Source organism: Alligator mississippiensis, chromosome 1 (assembly GCF_030867095.1).
Source record: "Alligator mississippiensis isolate rAllMis1 chromosome 1, rAllMis1, whole genome shotgun sequence".
Taxonomy (NCBI): domain Eukaryota; kingdom Metazoa; phylum Chordata; order Crocodylia; family Alligatoridae; genus Alligator; species Alligator mississippiensis.
Genome location: NC_081824.1, coordinates 19,012,931 through 19,030,272, shown reverse-complemented (window position 1 = coordinate 19,030,272; position 17,342 = coordinate 19,012,931).

The window sequence follows — 17,342 nt, the reverse complement described above, 5'->3', positions numbered from 1 at the left end:
CTCCCACCACAGCTTCAGGAAGAGAATGAGCCTCAGGACTTGGACCTGCATTTATATAGTCCATGGCAAGCAGCTGAGCCAAAGGGTTTAGAAAGTTCAGAGCAAATTGCAAAAGGTCCAAAGGTTGGAGTCCCGGATCCTCTTTTCAATTCCACACCAGGCTCCGACTGGTCTGCTGTGAGCTCCAAAAGGCAGAAGAAGACTGAATATTTATCAGAGATTAGTTATTCTGTCAGGTCATTGGTGTTTTTCCTTAGTGGAGTTTTAAAAGTGAAATACTTCAAAATAGAAAATAGTAATCCAGCTAAAGAGTTTTCCTACTTTTAGCTAGAAAAAAAATACACCATGTAGGTTGTATAGGAAAAAAGCCAGCACTACTGTAAGTCTGAATTAGTGTGGATGCTGAGAGTCTTGAATAAGACTTATATGTGAGAAATAGGCCATTGTGCAATTCAGACCTTCTCTCTTTACTTAATGTGAGCAGGTTGACCTGTTGACATAGGAGGCAGGACAATTTAAAGACTGTCCTTTGCTCCACCATAATGCTCAACATAGCTTGCTAAAGAAACAGATGCATTTCAGACAGGCTTGCAATACTTGGGGACTGGCCATGCAAACTGTTGGAGTTTGAATTTGGATGTCCTGAATTCTTGTTGGGTTCAACCAGTCCAGATGTTTAGGTTTCGTTTCCTTGTTTGTAAGCTGCTGTGACAAAGAAATGGATATGAAAGAATGATAAAATGGACACGTTGCGCACAGAACTAAAGGAAAGAAAATAAAAACCATACAGTATCCTTGAGCATTTTGGTACAGACTAGGGCTAGTTGTCAAATCAGAATTTCATCCCACAGGACATTCCAGTGTTTAGAAATGTTTTCATCCCAAATTAATATGGAAAGTCAAATTTTGGAATATGTCAGCAAATGGAGAGCTGTGAAGCTTGGAAGTACCGTCCTACCAAAATAGTTAATTTTGATGTATTTTATCAAGATGAAATATTAGTAAGTTCATTAGTTCTGCATGTGCCATATTCTGCAGTTCAGCTGTCTTAGCCTAATTCAGGTCTTGCCTATCTGAGACTCTTTTTGGACAAATTGGCTAACTCCGTATCTCGACTCACCCTCCATTTGGAGACTTGAAGAGGACAGTTTCAATGTTTTCTATAATATATATCCATCTGGAGTGACAATTTCACGATGCTCATAAAGCTTCCCTTTGTGACACTACTACTTGTGCCTATTGCTAATCATTGTCTGTCTGTCTAGACAGATCATCAGAGACTTTAATATCAGTTTCTAACAGTGCAAACATTGTTCTATTGAAAAAAGTGACTGCAAGTGACAACCCATGTTTCATTAGTGCTACTCTGTAATTTAACAGCACTAAATACTTATTACAGTCTTTGGAAGATATTTATTTTCATCCAGCCCATTGGATAATGGGGACTAGAAGTTTCAAGTGTAAACCAGTACTTTCATGAACACCAATTAACTCATGCCCACCAAACTGCGGCCCATTGCCAGACATTCCTATGTCAGCTTTAATGTACCTAACAAAAATAGATGTAATAGGCACAATCACCTGCTTTGCTGTAGAATCACCGAGTAAGGTTACTTCTGTGAAGGAGCAATGATCATGTACAGTATGCACATAGATTTTTTTCTTGCCAGCCACTGTAAAACAAATCTGTGCTTACTTTGCTCCAAGGGGACCAATTTTTCTTGCATTGGGCTTTTTTGTTTGACTTGGCCTGCATTTTTGGCATATGTGACAAGCTTTAGCAGTTTCCACAATGTTCATCTGAAGCTTAAAACGTCTTTGCCCCATCTTTTACATTTTCCATTCCCAAATGGAGCTTTGTGTATCCTCTTCTAATGTATTTTCTATATCCTTTTAAGAACCACCCTACCGCTGCTTTGAACAAAATCCCTTTAAATACTGATCTCTTAAACTGGTCACAGGAGCTAGGCAGATATGCTGTCCAAAGACATGACATTTTTACACCCACCAACTTGGGCCTTCTCTTTTTGAGCATACTGGGTGCATCTCCACAAGATGCTTAATGAGCAGTAGCTTAATAACACTGTGCAGTATCATGGAAGACAAAAAACATGTTAATAATATGCTACTGCACAGTAGTATTAGACTACTGCCCAGTAAGCATCACTAAAAAGCCATGTGCCAACAAGACTGAGCAGTAACTATAGTTACTGTGCATTTAGTTATTACTTCATTAAGCAAGTACTAAACTAAATGCACAGTAATTACTGCACATTAATGAACATGTAGATGTGCCCACTGTTCAGTTTTTATAAGAACCAATGACGCATGAACTGTTGGTCTATAGCTTTGACTATACGATTATAAAAGTGTATACTTTATATTATACTGTGCCAATACAGTCAACTCCACTTTTACACGTAGGGCTAAATCTCGCTTTGCTTTATGTACCTAAGGGCAGTTTCTGGTACTTTTACATAGTCCAAAACCTGTATATGTGAAGGAAGCCCAGAACTTAGGTGTGCCCACCCTGATCAACTACCTTGACCATTAGCTATTGGGCAAAACAGCAGGAAGGCCACCCTATGCCAGCATCTTGCTAGGTGTACAGCATCTTCGAGTACAATTTTGGGACGTACCTGGCCTGACACATTCCCAGGCAATTGTGTTTTGCTGTGTAGATGCTTGGCTAGAATGCAGGTCTACTGAGCATGCTCAGTAGGCCCACATAGGGAAAGCTGCATTGCAAACTGTGCATGAATGCTGAGAAATGCAGTTACTCTGCTCTGTACATGCCATATACAGGCATAAAGTAAAAGGGGACTCAGCCTGTATTGGATAAGCTCATAACTTGCTTAACTACACAAGACAATATGGGTACCAGTGTTATGCCTATCACATACATTATAGCTGGTGACTTACTTTTAAATTGTGTCAAGACAAAGAGTTTTTCATGGCCTGCTCACAGCAGACAGAGCTGATTTTGCAGGGATTTTGTGGCAGCTCCACCCCTTGGTTCTGATTGGTAGAGGCCCCGGTAGTGGGAGAAGGACAAGGGGGCAGCTGCCATTTTGCCAACAGCCCTTCATGCTGCCCCACCAGCCAGTGCCTTCCTCTCCTCTCAGTAAGGGCCATGGCTCCCACTGGGGAGCCAACATTTTATTTTTATTAAGTTTTTTTGTTGGGGATTTCCTGGACAATCCTGGCTTTCATGGTTTCTGTGAAATCCATGAAACTGAAAATTAAGTAGGCCCTTAATTATAGCAAACACTGGTTAACTGTATAATCCACTAAATGGCCTAGCATTTTTCAGCCCCACTTCCTACCTCACAATGTCCTGCATTATAAATGGTGAAACTGGGAAGCAGCCGTGACACTGATTATCTGCCATCAATTTCAAGGCTAAAGCCAAGAAGCTGACATTGCTACGTAACCCTGGCAAGCAGTTTAAATAGCTGCTACCAGCTTGCAAGCAGCATTTTGATTGATTGAGTCTTTCTGCATTGTGAATGACAATTGTTCTGCTCTGTGATTAGCAATAGTTAACTACGCCTGCTTGCATTACATCTGGGAAAGTGCATAGGCTTTTTTGAATACTGAGGCTCTGCACTTACATAGAGTCCACTGTGCACTGTCTTCCAAGGAGGACAGAGGCATAGTAAGCATTTTATAAAGTCACCGAAGTAGGTAGGTAGGTAGGTAGGTAGGTAGGTGGGTAGCTATCACGAGCTTTCTGAGCTAAAGCTTACTTCATTAGATCTAATGAAGTGATTGTGCTACACACGTACATACACACACACATACGCCCTTTTATTAGTCTGTAAGGTGCAAATATATGCTGCCTTCCAAGAAAGAATCCAGAAACCACTTTGGTCACTGTTTACTATCCCTCAGTGTCAGGCCTCTTTAATTAATTCAGTCTCTTGCGTCCTTTATTGGGGGTGGGATTTGCACAGGAGCACTCTCAAGCTGCTAGTTCAAGCAGCCGTGTCTATTAAAAATGTCCTTGCATTCTTCACCATTCCACGGGGGATAAGAATTCGTTGCGTGCACTGCAACTGGCATGTTCATGATAGCCTCACCCTTGCTGTTGCTCTTTCCAAAGCTGCTTGGTTTTGGTCATGCTCTTCTATCATTTTGCCCAGAATAAATGTCTTTGTATATAAACCGGAGTACCCTTTTCACCATCAAAACTTAGCTGTGTTGTCCTGTGAAACACCCTAAGTGCTGACCCTAACCCAACAGTTTCCCCCAAAGGAGGTGTCAAATGTGCACAAACACAGACACGTGTGTTTTTCTAGGGGCGCCTGCCAGCACCCTGCTGGTGCATCAAACATAGAAAAATATTTGACATCAGCTTTCTTTCCCAGAGCTTCTCTGCTTTTGACATATTTATTTAGTTCTTTTGAGTCTATTCATGAGCAGAGGCCTCTTATCTTTTGACTATAAAATGAACTCATTCTATTAGAGCTTTTACGTGTTTTACTTTTTATCAAACAAGAAATCTATCAAGCTCCTCCTTTAGCCTCTGGGAAAGGGATACTATCCTAGATGCATGAATTGTGGGGCATTTGGGTTATTTCAGTTCCATTCTGTACTGGGCTGACAGCTTCCTCATCTCCCCAAAGATGTTCCCCAACTCATACTCATGTTTTGGTCTTCTCTCTGTCTAAAGCGCACCCTCTTTATCAGGCTTAAGGCTTGATATTACTTTATCCCACTAATGAGTACATGTCCTATGGTACATTAACAAATGGTGTCCTTGCTAGTTTGTTATATACCTTGCATTTAGCTCACATGCTCCTATCCTGGAGTTACCTTACAGTAAGCTTCAGATTATACCTGTTTTGCTCGTGCTTTCCCTTTCAGTGCTTCTATCGTTGTTTCTGGCTGGTGCAACCACGTCCAATTTAAAATGATTAAAGGTCCCCTTCACTTCCAGGTGGACAGTCTAGTCATCTTCTACTTCAGCCTTGTCTATTACTTCCCTGAAGAATCACTCTGAGCATGTGTTGCTGTTGCTATCTTCTTTGCTCATCTAGTGCAAATGCTTGTAAAATGACATAAAACGATGTAGTGCCACAGCTTGGGCATCTCTGTGGGATGTTTTTATGGACTTTGGTTTTAAGTTCCACAAGCCTTTCTTCCCCAGATTCCTTTTCCTGTCATGTTTGCAGTGTCAGGGCTCCAGTTTTAAGCTTCAATCTCAACAGAGTTACAGCCTGTATTTGGCTAATTGCTTTCTCAAGGATTAGTTCTGGCTCTTGCAGGAATTTCACTCTGAGATGTTCCTGGTTCCCAGTTATGATCTGTTGTCCCTTTTAACCAACCAAAATTACAAGACTGGGTCTTTAGCTTTAGAGCAGTAGCACGTGCTAGTTTCTCTTTGTAGCTTCTGTTTTAAAACAAATCTCCTACACATTTCATTTTTCATGGGGTATGTAGTACTTCTCACATCCTTGCAATGTGGCTTCACAGTAAATCTCCCCTGTTTGCATTAGATGGAAACCGTTAGAAACACCAAGTGACTCAAAAGCCAGGAATAAAGCAATCTTCAGACTGTCTCCCTGTCTGCTGGCAGCCCTTGCAGACACAGAGTTAAAACCATCTCCAGTTGTTCTAGTCATTCCCAGAGGGTTTCAGTTCTGGTGAAACTTTTAACTGCTCCATTCTTCCAGTCAAGATATTTTCTAAGCCCTACCATCACGGGGTGTTCAGTAATCACCCAGAGCCAATGTGCCTGCTTTATTCACCGGCTGTTTTTTAGGCAAGCAGTATTGTATAATATGAGCTGTTTAACAACCAGTTCCAATTCATGCCAAAATCTCTTGAAGATATGTTCCCCACACAGAGGTAGAAAAGTACTACTCTCCTCACCATATGAATGGCAAATGGAAGTGCAGAGAGGCTAAGCAATGAACCAAACATTATTCAGGAAATCTGTGGCAGAGCAAGGACTTTCATGGAGGTCTCCCATGTCCTGGGCTAGTGATCTAACTCCTAGACCTTCCTTCCTCGCATTATATCCCTGCAGCAACTTCACTAGCTTGGAAGGAAAGTCAGAAAAGGACTGAAGGTTTTAAATACCTCTTAATATTCCTTACTGGTCAAAAACAAGGGAGAGGAGCTAATACTAGGTGACTAACCAGCCCTCCAGGCCACTAACAAATGCTGTGTGATGAGTAAACCCCGCAGTTTGGAATTAAACCTTCTCTTATCTTCCTTAACCTAAAGATGAGATTCATATTATAAAATATGAAGAAGAAAAAAACCTGACATCTATTACTGACTGCATGACGTTACCAGAAATGGTAGGAAAACAAGTGACACATAAAGAGACAGAGAAGATATAGATGCTAGGTGGGGTTTGAACTTTAGACAAAGTATGGAGCAGATCATAAATTCCTGTAGCTCTTGGCATTCCTACCACCTACAATGCTTGATGTTTCTATAAACCAAATAGCCAAGACAACAAGTAAACCTGGTTGGTGCTAACACCACCAAAAGCCATTCATCTATTACCTGTCTTTGTATGTATAACCATAAGTCCAAACCTTGCTTTGTCTCCAAGATCCCTTTGATTTTGCTTACCACTGGCCTTAAACTTAGGAATCTATGTCAGAAGAGCTCATATTCCTGTTACCAGATTCTCTCTGCATTTTGCATTAAATGGTTACTGAATAAAATGAGTTAAGTAGCACTTTTGTGAGAGACCAGAACACAGGACACCATCCCAGCTCCATGTCCTAATAACTAGACTCCTGAGTCAAGGTCTCTCTTGATCCGCCCTAGGTGAAACGGCATGGGGTAGGCCTTATAATGACCTATGGTGTTAGTTCACTTCCTGGATGTTTGTAACGTTAAACAGGTTGCTATAATCAGCATAACTGAATTCCTGGTACAGGCTAAGGATAAAAGGAACACGGGCAGTGAGCTCTCCCACCCGAAAAGACTGTCCCAATTTAAATGGAAGACAAGGGACCAGGATTCGACCAAGTCTTTCAATTTAATCATGCAAATAGCTTAAAATTCTCCATATGTTTAAGTGCTTTGCTGATTAAACTACCCAATTCAGTTCACCACAATTAAAATTTTAATACATATATATGTAACAGAACAAACAGAAATTAGCGTTGATCAAAAACCTTCAAGAGGAGGAGCACGGTCATCATTAGGGTCCTTCTAAAGCACAACTAACCTAATTAGTACCCTTTTAAAGTTTTATGATTAAAAAATTAGGATGCATTTAATCTAATACATGATATTACTTATATCTAGCCTTGCTATAGTGCAGGTAATGAAAGCACTTCGGAGTATTACACATATGATTAAAATGAGAGGTAAATGAACATCCACTTGTTTTTTGGTTGCAGTAATTCATGTAATATATGCCATACTATTATTTTCTTGTTCTTTATATTTGCTCATTCTTGCAAAGCAATTGTCCATGCTCTACTCAACTTCCAAGTTAATTAGTTAAATCTCCTCTTCTCTCATCTGAATCCCTTACCACAACCCTTAAACCCAACTAAAATATTGCTGCATAGATTCTCCCCTTTACCAGAGGCATAACAAGCAGAGCTGGCATCCTGGGCCAACGTAGGACAGCAAAGGGAATGCCTGTCCAGAGCAGTCGGGGGGTACATGTTGTTCCAAGGGTGGGGCAGGGAGGGGAAGGGCACAGGAGTCCTAGCCATGCTGGGAACTCTTAAACAGTTTCCAGCTGAGCTGTTGCCATTGCTGACAAGTGCTCTGCCCTCCCTGGCTCTTGCTCTTAAAGCACCAGCAGGAGCCAGGGATTGTTCTGGAGTCCCCAGCATGGGTAAGCTGTGGGACTGCTCTTGGTTTTGGGGCACAGACTCCATGGGAGTGGAGGATATTTCTGGTGCCCCTCCTAACTTGGTGCCCAGGGTGGGTGTCCTTTTCACCCACCCCAATTATTCTACTGCCCTTTACCCACTGTTTTTATCTTACCAGTCCCCTCTTTAAATCATTTCCTGGCCAACTATGTTTAAACTTCTCATTCTAGGTTTCACGTCCCAAAATATCAGATCTAAATTTTTCCTGGGTTCCGTCATACTTCCTGATTTGTGCCAGTAGTGATAGCCTGGAATTTAAAAACTTCCAAGTAGATCCTGAACTATGATAAAACAATGAGAGCTAAAAATTGTGTTACTAAATAAAGGCTTTTTTTTTTTTTAACCATTGATCTTCTTACACACCTCCCATTCACATCACTGAGAGATCTTCTGTGGGTCAAGGGAAGTATGTAGTCCTACATTTTTCCCAGCTTAGGAACATAATCAAAGCCAGATTCATCCCTTTCTACAAAGTGAGTTTGTATACTGTGTATCAGACAAATGGAGAAAGTCCATGGAAACCAATTCAGATTACAAAAAAAGCAGCAGTCATCTCTTTTAGATGAACCCACAGCCTGTGTAATTTCAATAAACAGGAAAAAAATGTGGCTCCTGAAGTCAGCATTGGCAGCTAAAAGAATTATTCTGATGGAGTGGAAATACAATTTCTTTATGGACGACTGCCCTTTTGGATAAGGTTCAGTGTGAGCGAGACAAATCTATGTATTCAGAATAATAAAACTGGTATCTGCTTTCTCACATGGAAACCATTTCTGGAGTGGGATTGCAAGCATCTGGCATTTGGAATGACCATGTCTTTGCTTGGACATAGCATATGTTCATGCACACACTTCTGGAGATAAACTTCCCCCCAGATCCAGGTGTTCCCAGATTAGGGGTTTAGAGTGAGACACATCTGTAATATTTGTCCTTTAAATTGAAAAAATGCAGTTGAAAAATGTCTTTGTCTAGAAAGTACAATGTCTGTTACTGGCTTTGCACATGCACAATTTTGTTCCTGGGAACTAGATTGTCAAAATGGCTCAGCTTCAATCTGACTTCAGTTTTGGGTGCTGAGTATTGGAAAATATGTACCTTGTGTCCTTTTCATATGGCCCTTATTGTATGGCCCACAGAAATCATAAAGAGCCCATTGTCGCCACCTAGACCAGAGCACCTTTACCTTGATAGGTAGACACCTAGGCTGCCTATAGACATGCTGTAATGCATTCTAATTAAAACATGTTGGAGCAGACTTCATTAATGGAGTCTGCTCTGTGTTTTAACTAGAACAATTTAGTGTCAACTCAGCATCATGTGTATTAAGTGTCTCATGTTTCAAAATGGCCACAGGGGTGCTTTAACTAAACCTTGTTGAATGAACTTTAGTTAAAACACCCCTGTAGCCATTTTGAAATATGTTGTGGGGGACTTACTTAATTCACATGATGCTGAGCTATTTTAATTAGACTGGCTGTCTGGGAACCATTCTAACTAAAATTCCCCAGCACCTCATCCCCAAGCACATGTACAGGGAGCCCTATGTTTTAGTACTGAAGAAGCTTTGATTTACGTCATGCATGCACGTACATTTTTTATCTAATTTTGTCTGCTGTCTCCAGCCCAATGATTCATCAAAATGTTATTTCTTCATCTGAACCAACTTTTTATTTATCAAAAAGAGAAGCCATAAACTGCATGAATAGATTAGAGTTTATCTTTTGCTAACAGCTTTGTATCTTAGAAAACAGAAAGGAACATACTGTTGTTCAGAAGTTATTTGGTAACAAAAGGAAAACTTCCAGAAGTTAAACATTTTTTTTGTTTGTTGTTCTTTGAAAACAAGTTTAGTCCAGGTAAGCAGAACACCTAAATTTTTGTTTAGCAATAAGTACCAAGATATTATAAATTCCATTAGTTCTGGTAACTGAAAACGAAAGGATTGACATCTGATATAAAAATAATCTTCCTGACATTTTTAAAGCATTGATCTGTCACTAAGAACAATATGACCCAGATTGTGGGATGAAAGAAATCAGCTGAATCAATGGAAATATGCTTCTTCATACCATATGAGGATCCCAGGTTGTTTCTTGTTAGCTGCATTAGCAAATCTGATATATTTTTAGGACTAGGAGTTTTTAAAGCAGGCTCTTAAAAGCTCATCCCATACAATGTGCAAGTTTATCCATTTGCAGTTTGCAAAACTCATTTTTGAATATACAAATGTAATTGTGTATCTAAATCCTGTTCTTTCCTGCCCGGCTGACCCCTATTCTCTTTCCATACTGTCTCCCTGACTATTCTGCTTTGATTTGTTTAGCTCAACTGCCATCTCTGTGTTGATGACTTCTAGGTCTGCCTCTCCCGGCACCTGAGCTTTCATCATCTGTCTGGTGTCTCTTCTTCCTCCCGCTCACTGATATCTCTGGGATTTTTTGCTGTTCCGAGAGGTTTCAAAAGGTTTATCCATAACTGCCTACACGTACATGTTTCTTATGTCATTCTTCGAAGCAGGAACAGTCAGCATGAATATACCAAGGGCAAGTCATGCCTGACCAACCTGATTGTCTTCTATGATGAGATGACTGGCTCTGTGGATGCAGGGTTACCAGTGGATGTGATTTTGGTGTTTGTACCCAAAGTTGGCAAAGAGGGATTTTCGCAATTATTTGAGTCTATTTGAGGTCCAAAATAAGATACCTGATTTACCCGAAGAACCTTGTCTGCCTTGATTTTAGCAAGGCTTTTGATACAGTCTCCCACAGCATTCTCGCAGGCAAGCTAAGGAAGTACAGGCTTGATGAATGGACAGCAAGGTGGATCGAAAATTGGCTGGATCATCAGGCTCAGTGGGTAGTAATCAATGGCTCAATGTCTAGTTGGCACTGGTATCAAGTGGAGTGCCCCAGGGGTCAATCTTGGAGCTGGTTTTGTTCAGTGTCTTCATCAATGACCTGGAAGATGGTATAGAGTCCACCCTCAGCAAGTTTGCAGATGACACCAAGCTGGGGGGAGCAGTAGATACACTGGAGGGTAGGGCTAGGATTCAAAATGACCTAGATAAATTGGAGGACTGCGCCAAAAGAAATCTCATGTGGTCCAATAAGGACAAGTGCAAAGTCCTGCACTTAGGACAGAACGATCCATGCACAAGTACAGGCTGGGGGCTGACTGGCTGGGCAGCAGGTTTGCAGAAAAGGACCTGGGGTTTACTTTGGACAATAAGCTGAATATGAGCTAACAGTGTGCCCTTGTTGCCAAGAAGGCTAATGGCATACTGGGCTGCATTTGTAGGTGTGTTGCCAGCAGGTCAAGGAAAATGATTACTCCACTCTATTCAACACTGGTGAAGCCACATCTTGGAGTACTGTGTTCAGTTTTGGACTCCCTACTACAGAAAGGATGTGGACAAATTGGAGAGAGTCAAGTGGAGGGCAACAAAAATGGTTTGGGGGATGGGGTACATAATGTTTGGGGAGAGGCTGAGGGAACTGGGTTTATTTAATCTAAAGAAGAGAAAATTTAGAGGGGATTTAATAGCAGCCTTCAGCTACCTGAAGGGGGTTCAAAAGAGATGGAGCTGGACTGTTCTCAGTGGTGGCAGATGACAGACCAAAGGGCAATGATCTCAAGTTGCAGCAAAGGAAGTTTACATTAGATTTTAGGAAGAATTTTCTCACTAGGAGGGTAATAAAACATTGGAAAAGGTTACCCAGAGAGGTGATAGAATCTCCATCCTTGGAGGTTTTTAAGACCCGTCTAGATAAACCTGGCCTGGGATGATCTAGTTGGCGATGATCCTGCTTTGAGCACGGTTTGGACTAGATGACCTTCTGAGGTCTCTTCCAACCTTCATTGTCTATGCTTCTATGTAGGAAATATTGCCTGACAAAGCTCATAGAAGGGAAGAGCTCAGGGTTAGCAATGCAGCTGGAGATAATGGTAGAGTTCAGATGGGGATTTGATGATGGAGGACAGGATGTTACACAGACAACTTAAAATTTACAGACACCTGCTGAACCAGAGGATCTGACTTCTAGGACAACGAGGGTGGCTCTTTGAAGAACTGGCCTTAGGGTCGAAGAAGAAACTCACCAGCAAAGGAGACACAGAGGTGTGGAACAGGTTTCCCACTGAAGACTGAGGAAAAGGAGGAGGCAGAATATATGGTGACCAGAAAGACAGGAAGGGAATGCAACAACAGCAGAAGAGAAAGAAAAGATGATAATTATGTCCAGGGACCACAGCACAATGTGGAATGAAGCTCCTTTGGAGCTTTTATATATAAGCTCCAAAGGAAAATTGAAGAAATGGTGATTGGCAGAACGAAGGAAGAATAGAAGAGCGAGAAAATTATATTCAAAACAATAATAGGAATGTAGCAGAAAGCCCCCTTTTCCTCTTGCCTGCATTTGCTCTCCCCTCTTTGGATATGTTTCTCTTTTTCTACCTTTTCTTCCTTCCTCTCTCTTTCACTTTAAGATAAGGAATTGTATTTTAAAATGTGTATGTGTGCATTTTATATCTCCCCTTGTAGTTTGGTATTTTTATCTTTCAGGCTGACTCTGTAGCCTGCTACTGTGTGTGTGTGTGTGTGTGGACCAGCCCCAAGGTTTATGATTACAGTGTTTCAATCCGCCTAATAAACTAGAATTTTAAGGATCCCGAGTTGGACATTTGTAGCCAACACTATTTGGTGGAGAACGCAGGCATTATTCTAGGATTATTAGCGGATTGGTAATTGGGGAGACTGTGTCTCCAGATAGAACCCACGTCCACGGAGGTGGGTGGGCAATAGTCACCCAAAGGGGTGGATTAGGATTTAGACTCACCCAAGGGGGTGGGCAGACTCAAGGAGGGTTTGGATTTAGTTGTCACCCAAGGGGGTGGATTAGGATTTAGACTCACCCAAGGGGGTGGGCAGACTCAAGGAGGGGTCTGGATTTAGTTGTCATCCAAGGGGGTGAGCATATCTCAAGGAAGGGATTTGGTTATAGAACTGCAGGGGCAGAGTCGGTTGGGAGCGTGAGGACTCAAGGAAACTGAGAGGCAGAGGCATGTTGAGGAAAATGTCTTTGTTTAGGAAAAAAGCCCCTAAGGTTGGAGCAGGAGGCCAAGAAGATAAGTGAGTACGGAAGGAGGAAATTCCCCCTCTCCATAGGGAGATTCTGAAGGGTGGACCCAGCCCATGGAGGGAGGATGTGTGCACCCCAGGCTTTTCCATAGGGGACATTGAATCTCAATTTGAAAGATTTTGCCTTTGTGAAAAACCCTCGGTTCAAAGGCAACACAGTGCCTTGGTCTGGCTGCTGTGGCATGCTGTAAAAACAGCAGTTGAGGAAAAAGCTCAGCGAGCCTCTGAAATTGAGGAAAAGGAGGAGCTAATCCAAATTCTAAAAGATAGATGTATTCAATTGGAAACTAGTAATCAGACTCTAAAGGGGTTGTCTCGGAATTTGGAAAATGAAAATGAGCAATTGAGAAAAATAAATCAAGACAATGCCCCAAAATTGGAATTATTGGACCAAGAAAAGGCTAGCCGAGAAGCCTTGCAAAAATTGGTAAAAATAATGGCTAAAGACCAAGCCGAGAAGGGAGCCAAGGTCAACCATGGCCCCTGTCTAAATACCATTAACCGTTTAAAAAAGGAACTCCAGGAGCGCAGCCTGCAAGTAGCAGCTGTCATCCGGGGAGACCAAGCCAGGGATCCAGACATCCCCTTCAATCCAGGAGAGATTTGGGGTGGGGAGATATGGGGAGATCCAGAGGATGCAGGGGAGCCCTCTCCTGAAGACCCTAAGTCTGATCAGGAAAGGACCCTGGTGCCTGAGGTGAGCGCAATCACGCGGACCTCAGTCACTCGGGATGCTCAGGGAAAACCCACAGAAACCACACAGGTAACAGTCCCCCTCAGCGGAGCTGATCTAGCAGCCCTGGGCAAGACCCTGGGATCTGCTAACATTAGGAATTTGGGACAGTGGTTGCAGAAATCCCTGAATGTAGTGGAGTGTGAAACCCTGAGTGTCCGGGAATGGCACCGCTTACTAAGGGCTTGTGCCACCCCAGAGATTCAGGCAGCTATGAATCAGGAGGACAGCTTTGGGGGAGACAGTATTCTCCGGAGCATAGTGGGTTTGGGGATCAGTTTGGGAAGAAAGACATTTAAGGGACAGTTTGGGGCTAGCCACCAGACACCTGGGGAACCTGTTAGAGACTATGTGATCCGGTGTGTTATGCTGGGATTGCTGTCAGGGACGGTTCTGCCCCTAGACAAGGAGAACAAAAGGACATCAGACATAAGAAGTATAGATTACTCTCCTGGGTTTTGGAAGGAGGTACAGGAAGGCATGCATCAGCCCATAATTGGACTGATGGGGCCGCTCTGAGAGACCGGGAGATATGTGCTGGGAGAAGTCCTAGCCTGGGCCCAGGATGCAGAGAGGTTAATTGGACGTCAAGGGGGGGTGATTGCAGCCACCCAGTTCAGAGAAAAGCTTAATGACACACCAAATTATATGGTTACCTATTCTAATGAAAGTGCATACCCCAAAACTGATAGGGGAGTTGGGGGTCCAAATTATTGCCCCAGCCCACACTGGGTTAACCCCAGGGTATCAAAGGAAAGAGAGGGGGAAAATGGGATTCGGTCAGCAGTTTGGAAGTTTTTAATGCAGCATGGGGAACCAAAAGGGAGATGGCATGGAAAGCCTCTAGCCGAGCTGCTTATCAGAATGGCAGAGCTGCCTCCCCTTTCTAACAGGGTAGCAGCCTCAGTCCCGGTTTCCGAGGAGCACTGATGGAGCCCCCGTAATGGGACCCCTGAGCAAAGCCCTGGCTCATGGGAGAAATGGGGGACCCTCATTTGGGATCCAGGAGGGAGACCCCAAATACCTGTTACGATGGGAACTCAAGGGTATACCAGTGCACTCCTGAACACCGGAGCTGCACTAAATGTATATGGGAGGAAATGGGACCTAAATCAGGAAAATGGGTACATGTGTCCCAAGAAACTGTTTAAGGGGGCAGAATAGATCTAACCCTGAATCTAGCCTTGTTAATAGGATTCTTTGTGTCATGAGGAGAGCATCCCAGTGACCCAGCTTGGAGAAAAGAAAAAAAAAAAAAAAAATGAGCCACCAACCACCTAACCCTCGAGGAACAATCTCTTAACCCTGCCGGCCACCCTTCTTGGCTAGCAGGAAGGAACGGCTCTGAGCCGTTGGAAAATACCCATCGGACAGGCTGATCAGTGCCCACCTCGATGTTGAGGCAGGAAAAGGCCAGAGAAGCCTTTGACTTGTGACGGCCACCCTCCTGTAGGTAACTGCTCCACTTTTTCACTATAAAAGAAAAGTACCCCAAAAAAATGGAAAATGCTGTGTGCACTGCCACTGCACATGTCAGCATTGCACTTTGTAAATATGAATAATCAGCCGCTGCAAGGAGTTTTCCTTGGCAGGTTTGTGTGTGTTTGTTTTCTTTTGCAGAAACCACAGTATAGTCAAAGGTGACCGAGAAACCATGAGGCCTCACTACTATCAGCAGCATCTTCCTCATCACAGCCATGGCAAAAATTGTCTTGTCTGTTTGTGTTGTCTTGTTATATGTTTTGTGTTTGTTTGTCTGGTTTGTTTTAAGTTGTCAGTTTAAAAAGATATGATATCATAAAGATATAAGGGTAATTGGGAATACCTCATCTAAAAATTGGACCTGTCTGTGGATCCCAGACCAGAACACTTCCGTCCGGTTGGACTGGAAAGTTGTTCTGATATTTGAAACAAGGGCAGCAATTCTCAAAAGGTTTTATATTCCACTTGGTTAGCAAAACGATATTTATTAAGGGTCATGTGTACTTTGTTGGGTTTTTTTTTTTTTTGGTTTTGTTTTTTCTCTGTACTTCTCTTAAGGATTTAAATGCTATTTAGAATATCAGTATAATAAGATGTGTGTAAAAAAAAAAACTGCATTCAAAGTCATATTTTAATAAGCAAAGAGACAACTATACCATTGTAACTGTTCAAATCAACCTCGTTATGTTATTTTCTCTTCCTGCCCCACCAAGGCTTTTCTCTGTCAATATCTTTTAACTGCCTAAGTTTTGTTTTAACTTCAAACCAGCTGAAGATGACACAGCTCCTGTCTATATAGCTGAACAATGGTGTTCAAACAGTATAGTGACATCACCCTTGTGTAAGGCCAATGTCAAGGGGGGGAATAATGTAGCAGAAAGCCCCCTTTTCCTCTAATGTAGCAGAAAGCCCCCTTTTCCTCTTGCCTGCATTTGCTCTCCCCTCTTTGGATATGTTTTTCTTTTTCTACCTTTTCTTCCTTCCTCTCTCTTTCACTTTAAGATAAGGAATTGTATTTTAAAATGTGTATGTGTGCATTTTATATCTTCCCTTGTAGTTTGGTATTTTTATCTATTTGTGTGCCATGGCATTTGTAGCTTATATTTTATACTCCTCACCTTTCAACTTTCAACTAAATGTGTTTTAGTAAGTTATTCATTGTAACATTGTTAACAAAGGCAGGAATCAAACTGCCCTTCCCTGTATTAGGCTGGCCTCTGAAAGAGTGAGTGAATCAGTGATTGAATGTGTAACATGGAAGCAGGCAGCAATTATCACCTGGAAGCTGAACTCAATAGAAGACAGTGTAACAACCGGGAAATCTCTATACCTCACTGATCAAGGGCTAGAAGCCCTGGCCTGACTTAATCAACACCAGAGACCAACTTTTGGGCTGAATATCTCCAGATCGACCACTCCCAGAGCCCTATTCTAAATTCATCAACGGACTCCCAAACCTGCACGTACATGCGGACGACCCCTGGGGCTGACAGATGCTGTCCAGTAGCCACCGAGGGGGGGGAAGTCCCACGAGGGTCAATGACCCCTGGATTGGGCAAACCAGAAAGCTGGGGAGTCACCAAAGTCTGCCAGGGACAGATAAAAGGCAGTGAAAAGTGACCCTCAGTGGCGCCCTCTTGATCTCCAACTCGACCAGACCTGTCCAGCCAGAAGGACCAGCCGGCGACCCCCTTCTGGAAGATAACACCATACCGAAAGAAGCCTCAACGACAGACTCCAGCGCTTGTAGGATAGGTATACCTGACTCTGTAGCCTGCTACTGTGTGTGTGTGTGTGTGGACCAGCCCCAAGGTTTATGATTACAGTGTTTCAATCCGCCTAATAAACTAGAATTTTAAGGATCCCGAGTTGGACATTTGTAGCCAACAGGAAGACACAAATCTGCTGGCTGGGAACTCTTTACTGAAAAGGATCAAGATGCTGCCACCAGTGTCCACTCAAAGACAGAATGTTGTTCTGTCTGCCAGCAGCAAGGACATGGGACAAGCACATGAGGTTTACAAGTCTCTTGATGGGACCAGACAAAAATCCATTGCTTGTCCTTCATGCAAGGACAATTGCCATGTTCATGCTGGAAACAATGAAGAATGATTACACAGAATGGAGAAGG